This window comes from Boleophthalmus pectinirostris, unplaced genomic scaffold (assembly GCF_026225935.1).
Source record: "Boleophthalmus pectinirostris isolate CB_2022bp ecotype Guang Dong unplaced genomic scaffold, ASM2622593v1 HiC_scaffold_3, whole genome shotgun sequence".
Taxonomy (NCBI): Eukaryota; Metazoa; Chordata; class Actinopteri; order Gobiiformes; family Gobiidae; genus Boleophthalmus; species Boleophthalmus pectinirostris.
The window spans coordinates 21,419,793-21,434,430 of NW_026571299.1; positions in this window are offsets into that span (position 1 = coordinate 21,419,793).

A 14,638-nucleotide genomic window follows, 5' to 3' on the forward strand; every position below is an offset into this window, starting at 1 on the left:
GACCAGAGACCAGAGACCAGAGACCAGAGACCAGAGACCAGAGACCAGAGACCAGAGACCAGAGACCAGAGACCAGAGACCAGAGACCAGAGACCAGAGACCAGAGACCAGACCAGAGACCAGAGACCAGAGACCAGAGACCAGAGACCAGAGACCAGAGACCAGAGACCAGAGACCAGAGACCAGAGACCAGAGACCAGAGACCAGAGACCAGAGACCAGAGACCAGAGAGACCAGAGAGACCACAGTCCAGAGACCAGAGACCAGAGACCAGAGACCAGAGACCAGAGACCAGAGACCAGAGACCAGAGACCAGAGACCAGAGACCAGAGACCAGAGACCAGAGACCAGAGACCAGAGACCAGAGACCAGAGACCAGAGACCAGAGACCAGAGACCAGAGACCAGAGACCAGAGACCAGAGACCAGAGACAAGACAGAGACCAGAGACCAGAGTCCAGAGACAAGACCAGAGACAAGAGACAAGACCAGAGACCAGAGACCAGACTAGAGACCAGAGACAAGACCAGAGACCAGAGACCAGACCAGAGACCAGAGACAAGACCAGAGACCAGACCAGAGATCAGAGACCAGACCAGAGACCAGAGACAAGGCCAGAGACCAGAGACAAGACCAGAGACCAGAGACCAGAGACCAGACCAGAGACCAGAGACCAGAGACCAGACCAGAGACCAGACCAGAGGCCAGAGACCAGAGACAAGACCAGAGACAAGAGACAAGACCAGAGACCAGAGACCAGAGACCAGAGACCAGAGACCAGACCAGAGGCCAGAGGCCAGACTAGAGACCAGAGACCAGAGACAAGACCAGAGACCAGAGACAAGACCAGAGACCAGAGACCAGAGACCAGAGACCAGAGACCAGAGACAAGACCAGAGACCAGAGACCAGAGACCAGAGACCAGAGACAAGACCAGAGACCAGACCAGAGACCAGACCAGAGATCAGAGACCAGACCAGAGACCAGAGACCAGACCAGAGACCAGAGACAAGGCCAGAGACCAGAGACAAGACCAGAGACCAGACCAGAGACCTGAGACAAGACCAGAGACAGAGACCAGAGACCAGACCAGAGACCAGAGACCAGAGACAAGACCAGAGACCAGACCAGAGACAAGGTCAGAGACCAGATCAGAGACCAGAGACAAGACCAGAGACCAGAGACCAGAGACCAGACCAGAGACCAGAGACAAGGCCAGAGACCAGAGACAAGACCAGAGACCAGAGACCAGACCAGAGACCTGAGACAAGACCAGAGACAAGACCAGAGACCAGACCAGAGACCAGAGACCTGAGACAAGACCAGAGACCAGAGACAAGACCAGGGAGGGTTCATGAGTGTGTCTCGTGTTTCAAAGCGTGTGTTGTGACTGGGCTGCCATGTTGGGTGTCTGAAGTCTCTGGAGGAAGAGGAGGAGGAGGTAATTCAGTTAGAGCAGAGTTAGCAAATGTTTGTGTATGGTGGTGCCAGGCTTTAGAGAGCACACGACTACACTTCCTCATCACTTTCATTCAGAGGAGAGAGGAGGAGGGGGAGGAGGGAAAGACAGAGTGACAGGATGAAGAGCAAAGGTGAGGATAAAAAGCAGGACTGGAGGAAAAAGAGACAGAGAAAAACATGAGAGGAGAGAGAGAGAGAGAAAGAAAGAGAGGAGATAGTGAGAGAGGAAGGAGTGCGGATGCTCCAAAAGTTACACTGAACAAAAAAGCTTATACACAAAATACACATATTAATACTTCATTAAGTACATTTGAATCCTTCACTGTGCACATGCAGTGTTCTTGGGAGCAGCGCAGACGTTCTCCTGGATTTTACATTCAGACAAGAACACAAGCTCCAGAAGTGACTTTGAGGAGAACATCTGACTTCAAACTGTCATAGATCGTTTAAGAGCCTTCCAGACGTGACATGTTTAGAACAACTGTGACATGGTACAGTCTCAGCTTTGAATCTCAGCTATAGGACACAAAATGAAAAGCTGAATTTAGATTTTTTTTTTTTTTTTATGTTCTTATAAAGTGACTTGGTAAGTGGTCAAACTTTTATACAGCACTTTTCCTCCTTCAAAACTCCAACCTCTTTACAACAAGAACTATTCACTTATTTACACACACGCTCACACACCAGTGTACGCAGACACTGGAGGCGAGGGGCTTAAGTGTCTTGCCCAAGGACACAACGGCAGCATTTATCTGTGGGAGCTGGAATCGCACTGCCAACCTTTGTATCAGTGGACAAACCCTTTACAAACTGAGCTACTGTTGCCCATTATACATAGAGAACTGGGCAGTGTCGCCGAGTCATTTTGGTCCAAATGTAAAAAAATGTTCTGCTCTAGTGTGAGGTACAGCTCTTCACAGGAGGGGCCCACAGCCTGTTCAGTCCTGGTTTAGTCCTGGTTTAGTCCTGGTTCAGTCCTAGTTTAGTCCTGGTTCAGTCCTGGTTCAGTCCTGGTTCAGTCCTGGTTTAGTCCTGGTTTAGTCCTGGTTTAGTCCTGGTTCAGTCCTGGTTTAGTCCTGGTTTAGTCCTGGTTTAGTCCTGGTTCAGTCCTGGTTTAGTCCTGGTTTAGTCCTGGTTTAGTCCTGGTTCAGTCCTAGTTTAGTCCTGGTTTAGTCCAGTGACTAAGCGAAGACACCACATTTCTCTAAGTCGTCGCACTTGTTTCTTTTAGTCTGGGTTCAGACTGCAGGGCTTCATTCACATTTCCAGTTAAATGTGACTTGTGATCTCCAGTGTGAAATTAAGACACCACAAAAGTGTCCTGCTTGAGCATTGGAGGACACGACGACATCACACACAGCGAGCGTGCTCTGTGTTTACGGTGCCTAAAAAGTCACCTAAACATGGACGCAGCATCGAGCACCTGGAGATTGTAAAACTGCTGTTGTACCGGACCCAGAACACGTACAGATGATTTGTTTTTAGGAGGAGATTGAGAAGGAGAAGGATGAGGGTTTTGGCCATGGTGTTTTGTGGGGCAGTGGCAGCAACATCCATAGAAATGAACGTATGGGTGTGGAGTCACAGGGTGGAGGGACTGATCTGTGCTTCACTACGTCACTCACACAGAGTTCAGAAGTTTTCGTCTGACGAGAAGAACGTTTGTGTACATTTGTGACGTGTAGGTGGGATGAATGTGACCTGGACGTTCAGACTGAAGTCGCGTGTAAAATATGTTTGGGTTTTAGGAGCACATATCCACGTGCCCTGGGTCATATTTGAAAAAATCGGATCTGTGTTTTTCACACTGTCATTAAAAGATCAGTTACAGGTCACATAAGTGGCTGTAGAGCAATGGTTTAAAATATGTAAATTATAACAATCCAAAGGGTCATAGATTAGAAGTACAGAGCAAACACAAGTAAATATGTCTGACTTAAAAGGTAAAGGAACTTGTGCTTTCCCTCACTGAGAGTGGAATACTGTTGAGAAGGTCACAGCATGATATGACTGGACGTTTTAGGAGAAAAGTCTTTTCCTGAATGGAAGTCCTCATCACCTCTCTGAACCTCCAAACCAAACTAAACCTGCTGTGGTCTGTTGTGTCATTGGGCCATTATTGTCCAGTGTTACAATTAAAGCTCAAACATAAAGAGCCATTAGATCATTTTGGAGAAGAACCGGAGACTCTGCACATCAGTGTTGCAATGATGGGACGAGGGGGAACTCTCCGGTAAACTGTAAACACTTAGTTTACCAAATGTGGCAGCTCTGCTCTTCTGTTGTGCAACCTCTTTAACACCATCACAGCTGAAAAATGTGTTCGTAAATGAGTTCTGTCTGCAGCAAAGGGAGCCAATCTTTAACCCCCCTCCCCCCTCGCTCTGGTCTGTGCTGGGGTTTACTCACATGTATAAACTTGGCTGCGTTCCTCCAGAGTGGCACAAAGGCCCACATCTGGGAGCCATTTCCCCCAGAGAAGCCCTTCCTGTGGGGTATCCACTTAGAGCGGTGCAGGGGGGTCCTGGAGGGCTGCGGGGCTGTGGTTTAGAGCCAGAGAGCAGAGAGGGAGAAGGTGAGGGGAGGAAGAGAGAGAGACGATGGGAGAGGAGAGGAGAGAAAGGGAAAGAGGAGAGGGAGGTGACGGCAGACTTACAATGAGTGTGAGGCGTTTGGTGATAGAGCTCCATAAATAATGCACAGGACGGGCTCCATTAGGCTGAACTCACGTGACTTCACAAAGTGGTGCCATTATTCAAGCCACTTAAAAGAGCTTTAAGACATAAGATTAATCTGACACGTTTGTGGAGCTGATTTCAAACGAAGAACGAGAAGGAGAAACATTTGTGTATCTGAAGTTTGGAGATTTCTTTCAAAAACAGTAAATCTCCCACAGCTCCCTGCACGACACCTGAAACTATGACAACATGAAACAATTCATCTTTTCTGTGTGTGTTGTTGTTGTGCAGTGTTTGTGCAGAAACATCTGTCCATGTGCACATCAAATTCTGACAAATACAAACAGGAGCAGACCCACCTCCAGATCTTGAGCTGGTCTTGGTCAGCTTCAGGTCACCTGGAGGATTTGACATACGCAGGTTTTATGTTGATGATGGAAAACCAGGACTAAACCAGAACTAAACCAGGACTAACCCAGAACTAAACCAGGTCTAAACCAGGACTAAACCAGAACTAAACCAGACTTAAACCAGGACTAAACCAGGTCTAAACCAAGACTAAACCAAACATAAACCAGGATTAAACCAGGTCTAAACCAGGTCTAAACCTGGACTAAACCAGGGCTAAACCAGACATAAACCAGGACTAAACCAGGTCTAAACCAGGACTAAACTAGACATAAACCAGGACTAAACCAGGTCTAAACCTGGACTAAACCAGGTCTAAACCAGGACTAAACCAGACATAAACCAGGACTAAACCAGGTCTAAACCTGGACTAAACCAGGAAACCAGGACTAAACCAGACATAAACCAGGACTAAACCAGGACTAAACCAGGTCTAAACCAGGTCTAAACCAGGACTAAACCAGGACTAAACCAGGTCTAAACCAGGACTAAACGAGACATAAACCAGGACTAAACCAGGTCTAAACCAGGACTAAACCAGGTCTAAACCAGGTCTAACCCAGGACTAAACCAGGACTAAACCAGACATAAACCAGGACTAAACCAGGTCTAAACGAGGACTAAACCAGGACTAAACCAGACATAAACCAGGACTAAACCAGGTCTAAACCAAGACTAAACCAGGACTAAACCAGGTCTAAACCAGACATAAACCAGGACTAAACCAGGTCTAAACCAGGACTAAACCAGGTCTAAATCAGGACTAAACTAGGAGTAAACCAGGTCTAAACTAAGACTAAACCAGGTCTAAACCAGGACTAAACCAGGAGTAAATCACGTCTAAACCAGGTCTAAACCAGGTCTAAACCAGGACTAAACCAGGTCTAAACCAGGACTAAACCAGGACTAAATCAAATCTAAACCCGGACTAAGCTAGGCCTGCTGTTGGCTGCGAGCTGTACCATGTGACTTCCTGTTTACAGAGAGACAGGACGCTTGAGTTAAACTTGTGAATGCTTCTTTCTTTGCTCAGATCAGAGCCCGGAGAGCAGCAGCACCGAGGGACACAACCTCACACTCACTTTTGATTCTTCTTCTTCAAGTGTTTTGGACCCACTTTATTGAGTTGGCAAAACAACATTATTAGTGTTGAATGGTCTTCTTTCCAGAGTGATTTGATACAAACAGAGACTGCATGTGTGACAGTTTGTGTTACTGGCCTCATGCACCAATACTGATACCGATACCTGTGGAGAATATCAGCACCGATACTGAAAAATCCACTGGTTTAGTTTTGGGTTTCATTCCACCTGTTTGTTTCCGTTGGTGTACTGTTATTGATTTGCCTATGTTCCACAGCAGCATTAAACTCATCACCGTGACAACAAGTGACCCCAGCAGGCACAGTTACAGGTCAGATCTGTGGAGTATCAATATGAAAGCTCTAATTGAATAAATACTATACCATACCTCACCAACTTTATTTATAAAGCACTTTAAAAACTTTAACTGGACAAAGTGCTGTACACAAACACAGGACAGACAAGGACAACATAACACAAACACAACACAAACACAACACAACACACACATAAACACAAACACAACACAAACACAAACACATAAACAACACAAACACAACACAAACAACACAAACACAACACAAACACAACACAAACACAACACAAACACATAAACAACACAAACACAACACAAACACAAACAAACACAAACAACACAAACACAAACACAAACACAACACACACAACACAAACAACACAAACACAACACAAACACAACACAAACACAACACAAACACAAACAAACACAAACACATAAACAACACAACACAAACACAAACACAACACAAACACAAACACAACACAACACAAACACAAACACAACACAAACAACATAAACAACACAACACAAACACAACACAAACAACACAAACACAACACAAACACAAACAAACACAACACAAACACAACACAAACACAACACAAACACAAACAAACACAACACAAACACAACACAAACACAACACAAATACAACACAACACAAGGGAGGGAGGGGGTCGAGAGCGCTGACAGGGGCGGTGTTGTCGGGATGGCTGTATAAATGGGCTTGTGGGTAATTGAAGGTGTGGTGAGATGAGCTGTGGTTGACTGGAGAGGAGGCTGAGGTGTGGTCCAGCTCCTGAATCTCAGTTAATCACATGAACTCCACATAAAATCATTTTAAAGTTGACTGTAAAAGACATTGGGAGCCAAAAGAGAGAGACTAAAACAGGTGAGACGCTCTCGTTTTTCCAGGTTCCAGTTAAAAGTCGAGCCGCTGAGTTTTGGACCCGCTGCAAACTGCCAAGTGCATTTTGGCTGACACCAACATGAAATGCATTGCAATAATCCAATCTGGTGTCACAGACGCATGTATGACGGTTTGGAAGTGTTCTGCCGACAAAATGGGCTTCATTTTGGCCGGTGTGAGATAGTATTTTGACCCCTATAGTATATTGACCCTGGGGTCAACATACCACTATAATAAAGTGACCCCCCCCCCATAGGATTTAGACTCCCCTTACTTTTTTCTTTATTTCTCATGTCATTTACTTTTATTATATATTACTACATATTCACTTTCTTTTAAGGTATTTTAAGGAATGTTTTGATGGAGAACGACTTGGTATTTTGTGTAAATGTCTTGTTAAAATTGCATATACACAGAATTCTTGTCACTTTTTATACTGTATTTTACATTGTTGTGATTTTAGTTTGCTCTGTTCAGAGAATCCTTAATCATAATGTCAATTTAGGCAATGGTTTGTGAGAATAATGACCTTGAATTTAGTCATGTTGTGTTATAATAAACATATAGGTGGGTCATATTAATATAGTCATAGGATTTTCACCTTTTTTATATATAATAGATCACTGTCAATATTCAACTAACATGACTTCTTACTTTACATCATCATAATTATAATAAACATATTGGGGGTCAGATTACTATTGTCTTAGGTATCTCCTATTTAACAAATCAATTGATCAGCCTTGTCTATTTTAATAACATTCCAAATCATTATACATCACTTTGATTAACTAATTTAACTAACACTTTTAAATATGTCAGTATGTTTTAATTTGCAGATGTAGTATTATTATTCAAAGTTTTTCCATAAAATTCAAGTTCTTGATTAATAAAATATAGATTTTCATAGGGGGGGGGGGTCAATATTTTATGGGGGGTCAACATACCAGAATAGGATTCTGACCTCAATGTGGGGTCAAAATCCCACACCACACCTGTTGTGTGTGTGTGGGGGGGGGGGGGGTATATTGGATTGTGTTTTGCAGTATTGTGTATGTGTATACTAAAAGAATTAGGGACATTTCCTTTCCTGCTCTCATAAAAGAGAAGTTTTGTGTTGTTTTCTGTAAATAGTTCTGCATCTTGTATCCTGTTCTATATGTTAATAGGGTTTGGCAAAACAAGTGTTACACTTCAGCCTAAACCCATTTGGTTGATAGAATAATCTTATTGATCTGCATTAACTGTATAATTTGTTTTTTTGTTAAATCATTGCTATATGATGTATGATTATGTTAATTGTGAAATGTTACTTTTTTGTTGGGGGCAGGACACAGGACAGACTCCATGGTTACTGTTGGCAGGAATGTCCCAGAGTAAAGCACAACATCTCAGCACTGGTGTTTTTATACATGGAGAAACTGTGAGTGCTCCCCTCTCCACAGATCTGACCTGTAAGTTGGGCTGCTGGTGCTTCCAACTCATCTCAATGGCGATAGATGAGATGAATTCCTCAGTGTGGAACATTGTGAGCTTGTTTTGCAGGGCGGTTTGACTTTCAGATGGTGCAGTGTTACGTGTCACTGAAGCATTCTTCTGTTTCCTCTCTTTCACTTTTCTCTTTTATCATCAACATCTCGCTCCAGTCACCCCTCCCTCCTTCCCTCCCTCCCTCCTCCTCCCTCCCTCCATCCTTCTCTCTCTCTCTCTGTCTCCCTCCTCGTCCTCTGTACTCCTCTCTTTGTCCTTTTTCTCTCCCTTCCTGTCTCTCTTCTCTCCCTGTCTCTCCCTTCATCTCTTTCTCCTTCTGCCCCTCACCCTTTTTCTTTTCATCCTCTTTCCTTTTCTCTCTCTCCCTCTCCCCTCCTCTCTCTTCACTTCTTCTCCCTTGCTTTCTCTCTCCACCACTCCTCTCTCTCTTTCTCCTCTCCATACTCTCTCACTCTCTCCCCTTTTCTCTCTTTCTCCATCTTGCTCTCCCCTCCTTCCTCTTCTCATCCTCCCCTTCTCTCTCTCTCTCTCTCTCTCTCTCTCTCTCTCTCTCTCTCTCTCTCTCTCTCTCTCTGTTTCATGTGTCTTTGGGCCTCTCTGGTTCTGATTACAGAGCTCTAGATTTCAGCTCCATTTGAGTCTTCATTCCCCCTTCTCTTCTTCTCTTTTCTCCTCTCTCCCCCGCTGTCCCCTCTTCCCTCTCTCTCCTCTCTATTCGCTCTGCTCCTCTTACTCTTCTCTCTTCCTCCTCCTCTCCCTCCAGCTCCCCTTCTCTCCCTCCTCTTCCTCCCTCTCTCCCCTTCTCTCTCTCTGACAGAGGACACAGAGGAGACAGAGGACAAAGAGGACACAGATGACACAGAGACAGAGGACACAGAGGACACAGAGGAGACAGAGGACACAGAGGACACAGACGACACAGAGACAGAGCACAGAGACAGAGGACACAGAGGACACAGAGGACACAGAGACAGAGGAGACAGAGGACACAGAGACAGAGGAGACAGAGGACAGAGGAGACAGAGGAGACAGAGGACAAAGAGGAGACAGAGGACAAAGAGGACACAGAGGACAAAGAGCACACAGAGGACACAGAGGACAAAGAGGACACAGAGGACACAGAGGACACAGAGGAGACAGAAACAGAGGACACAGAGGACACAGAGACAGAGGACACAGAGGACAGAAACACAGAGGACACAGAGACAGAGGACACAGAGGAGACAGATGACACTGAGGACACTGAGGACACACTTACATATTCCTCTGTGTTCTGGTCTCAGTGATGTGTTCAGGGACAGTGGGAGATCAGAGAACAGTGAGTGGCCACTTTTCCAATGATGTTTTTAAATTCCGATTTAATAAATTAAATAATTTGGAATTAAATTATTCTCCTTTGAGTTTACATGGAAATAATAATTCTGAATTAAGGTTTACAATGAAACATGTTCAATCGTTTTTATTTAATTCCGCTCAGTGTCTGGCGGTGGGGAAGGTTCTGATTGGACAGAGACACCAACAGATTTACGTCAACCAGAAGAAAACACACACTTCAGCTGCTACCGGCTTTTTTGTCCACCAGATGTCTTTCCCTGAGAACTGAAATGATGTTTTGGGGACAGTTCTAGAGTAAAGAGTCAACACGACTCTGTGTGTGTGTGTGTTGTGTGTGTGTGTGTTTGTGCGTGTGTGTGTGTGTGTGTACGTCTCTGTAGAGACAGTTCCTCTGCACATGTGTCCCACATGTGAGACAGTTTTCTGTATTTAGATCAGGCACATCTCACACATGAAGTGTCCTCTGCACATGCTCCACACACGTCCTGTTACTGTTACACACTTACACTCACACACAGACAAACTTTACACTATATCATAGAATAACAAAAAGCAAAAATGTAAATGGTAATAATAAATACTAAATAAGTCAAATAAAACATAATATAAATGTAAATGTACAAGTCAAAATAAAATATTAAAATAAGTCATAAAATATAAAATCTCACTTTTATACAAGAGGTTACAGGAAGAACAAGCAACAATGATCTGATGATTGACAGGACATACAGTTATCTGTTACATAAGAGTGAGTTGTTGTACAATTGTAGGGAGTATTATCTGTCTCTCTATAGTCTGGTGCAGTGGGTGAGCAGGAGTGTCCATGATGGAGACCAGTTTGTCCAGTGTTCTCCTGTGAGAAATGTCTCCAGCTCACAGTTGATCATGTGAGCAGCTTTACGGATCAATCGGCCCAATGTTCTGGAGCTGCTCTCCAGCAGAGAACAGCCAAGTTCAGGGCAATGGCCTCCACAGACTGGGAGAAAATCTCCAGTGACTTGCTACGCACACTGAAAGACCTGAGCTTTCTCAGGAAGTCGAGTTTCCTCCTGCTCTTCTTGTACACAGCATTACTGTTGTCCCGCCAGTCCAGCCTTTTGTTCACCTGGAAGCCAAGGGACTTGTAGTGGTGGACTATTTCCACCTCATGGCCCTGGATGGTGATGGGCTCCACTGGTGTCCTCTTCCTCCTGAAGTCAATCACAAGTTCCTTGATCTTGTCAAAGTTCAGGAGCCACTCCTGCCTGGGACCACTCCACAAAGTGGAGCTGTACTGGAAATCAGAGATGTACAGACCGAACAGAAACAGAGACAGGACTGTACCCTGGGGAGCTCCTTACATTACTGACCACAGTATCAGACAGGGTGCCCCCTGTCACACATACTGAGGCCTGCCTGACAGGTAGTCAGTGATCCAGGAGACAATGGAGGAGTTGACACCATCCTGAGCAGCTTGTCAATCATCAGAAAGAGCTGGATTGTGTTAAAGGCACTGGAGAAATCGAAAAACAATACCCTCACAGAGCCCTTAACATCATCCATGTGTGAGTGAGCCCACTGCACAAGATAGATTAGTGCATCTTCTACACCTAAACAGCTACTGTACCCAGCTGCCACACTCTCAGACGCTCAGGACATGAAAAGAAAATTATACTGACATTGACAGCTCCATTTCAGTACTAAAGGATGGACTCAAAACTCATTACTGATTCTGATAACACTCTTCTTTTAGACAGTCGAATGTGATTTTCCACATTAAATGGTAGAACTTTCTTTTCTATTCCATGTGTGTTATATGTGTGTAATGGTCAGTGGTGCAGTAGGTTCATGTTGGTCCATGTGTGTATACTAGTCTATGTGCTCTGACACTTGTTCTGATACAACTCAACATCATTCTAAACACATTCAGGAAAGGCTCATGTAACCCAGGTATTTTTCTGTCCCTGGCCCATCTCTACCTTATATTTTGACCACGGTTGCTCTCAACTCTCGCGAGACTTCGTGCACGTATCGCGAGACTTAGTGCGTCAAGCATGGCCGTGCGCACTACCATTCAGTGGTGTGTTGTGTTGGTCCCGGGTGTGACTGAGCTGCTGCAGATGCCTCTTGCCTTCATGATGAAGTGCTGTCGTGAGCCTATGTGATTTAACTAAGTGGACCTGGCCAGGTTCCAGAAACTGGATGCTCCAGACACTGGATGGCAAGCTAAGGCCTAGAGCACGAACCAAATTCAGAGTGCAAGCATCTGCCGGTACAGTAGGAGGCGTAGCAACCGCTCAACCACACACACACACTTGCACACCCACTGCCCCCTGCTGTGGGCACTGGGCCCTTATTGAACTTTGCTGGGAATTACCCACCTTACCATAACAATCTCTGGAACTCTTTAGTGCCTTTTTGCGTGACCCCGTGTGGATTATATGAACTTTTGTTGCGGCTCATCTGCGCTCACACTAAGAACTGTAATGTGTTGAACTCGTTGACCATTGACTCTGAACTCAATCATATGAAAGTGCACATCTGTAAATGTTGTAAATAATGTCTGTCTGTACACTGTAAATAACACCACAACTAAACACTACAAGCCTGTGTGGTTGTCTCATTAAACACCCCACTTCCTCTGAGTCGAACCCTAGTCTTCTCAACTAGCCTATTGCTACTATTACTATTGCTATTGCTACTATTACTATTGCTACTACTACTACTACTACTACTATAGTTCCTGTCTGTTCTAATCCCTATTGTAGCATTGTACAATTGTCACACTCATTTCTGTCTTGTCAATGCGACTTTAGTATCGAATACAGGTGAAAAATGAGGATTTAGTTTTGATTCTTTTAGAACTGATTAGTGTCTGATTTTCAATATTTCAATAGAAGATCAAGGAGAAGTGGCATAAATAAAGTAGTCTGAAACCTTCTTGTACATAAACACATCTGTGTAATTATATATATATATATATATATATATATATATATATATATATATATATATATATATATATATATATATATATATATATATTATATATATTAGAGCCCGACGGTTGGCCGATATTATCAGCTGATATGGGCACCTGGAGGCATATCGGCTATCGGCCGATATGCTTGCTGATAGGGGCCGATATTTCACGTGGGCATGTGATACATCGTTAAAAATTTTAGACTCTCTACATTCTGTTCATTTAATCCAATTTACAGACAGATAAATGTCCTAATATTTGGCTCCGCATCAGTATTTATCTACGGAGTCATTTTGTCTGTGTGTGTCCATACTGTCCCTGAACACACCACAGAGTCGCGTCATTCACGTGCGTTTGTTTACACCCGCAGCGGTGCGCAACACTGAGATTATATTCTTTTTACGGACAATCGGTTTGAGTCTGGATTAAAAGGACATTTATTAGTGCAGATTTGTGATGTGAGGAGGAGCCTGTATGAGCGGTGAGTGTTGGAAATATGTCGACTTTGAAGCTAGTTTTTGTCATTTGTATGGGTTAGCTGCTGTAGCTCCCGCACATAAACAGGCTGTTTTCTCTATTGGCATATTGTAAAGTGACTGTATTGGCCGTATATTTGTTACTGGACCTGCATTGATATGTAAATGAGCTGTGAATAGAGGTGTAAATTATGACATTTGCGCATATAATTAATTACCGCGGCGCGCACGTATTTACGGCTAAAGGCTAATAGCGATTGTTTCTTTACTAGTTATGGGTCCGTCGCGAACGAAATGACTCTTAGAGCCGACTCTTTGAAGCGAACGACGGGAGCCTGATCCTTATTGGGAGCCGTGTTTTTCTTTTCTCTCACTTTTTTTCTCTTCACGCCTCGTGCAGACTCGTGGTAGTTTGACAGCAGCAGCGGCTGAAAACGAAACTTTGAGAAATTTGCGTGTGCATAGGATAAAAAAAGGAGCATATTTGGCTGTAGTTTTAGCATAAAAATAAATAAGTCCCGGTTTAGTCCTTTTTCAGTCCTGGTTTAGACCTGGTTCAGTCCTACTTTTAGAAGTGCTTTAGACCTGCTTGCAACAAAAACAATCTGAAGAGTCGCTTGGGAACCAAAAGAACCAGCAGCTTTTAGTGAGCCGAGCCAAAGAGCCGGTTCTCTAAAAAGAACTGGAATACCCATCACGAGTGTCTAGAATGTGATGCAAAAATTGCCATTAAACCAACCTACTGTCTGTAAATATGATGTAAAGAGGCAGAATAACAATAAATGTTGCCTAAATAAACCCAATTTAAAATCCACCAGAGCCAAACCTAAGTTTTTTTAAACAATTCAACATTTACAGTGAATTTTTACATCACTAAATATATCGGCGATTATATCGGCTATCGGCATATATATATATATATATGTGTGTATATATATATATATATATATATATATATATATATATATTGTGTGTGTGTGTGTGTGTGTGTCTATATATATACATATATATATACACACACACAATATATATATATATATAATATATATATATATATATATATATATATATATATATATATATATATATATAAAAGTGTTTCTCACCTTCCACGGTGGTTGGTCTCTCTCACCCTCATTGAGCTCGGGTCCTCTACCAGAGGCCTGGGAGCTTGAGAGTTCTGCGCAGTATCTTTGCTGTTTCCCAGTACTGCACTTTTCTGGACTGAGATGTCCGTTGTTTTTCCCGGTATCTGTTGTAGCCACTCTTCCAGTTTGGGGGTTACAGCCCCGAGTGCTCCGATCACCACAGGCACCACTGATGCCTTCACTTTCCAGGCTCTCTCCAGCTCCTCCTTGAGCCCCTGGTATTTCTCTAGCTTCTCATGTTCCTTTTTCCTGATATTACCATCTCTTGGTATTGCGATGTCAACCACCACGGCTCTGCTCTGTTTCTTATCCACAACCAGTATGTCTGGTTGGTTCGCCATCACCATTCTGTCAGTCTGTATCTGGAAG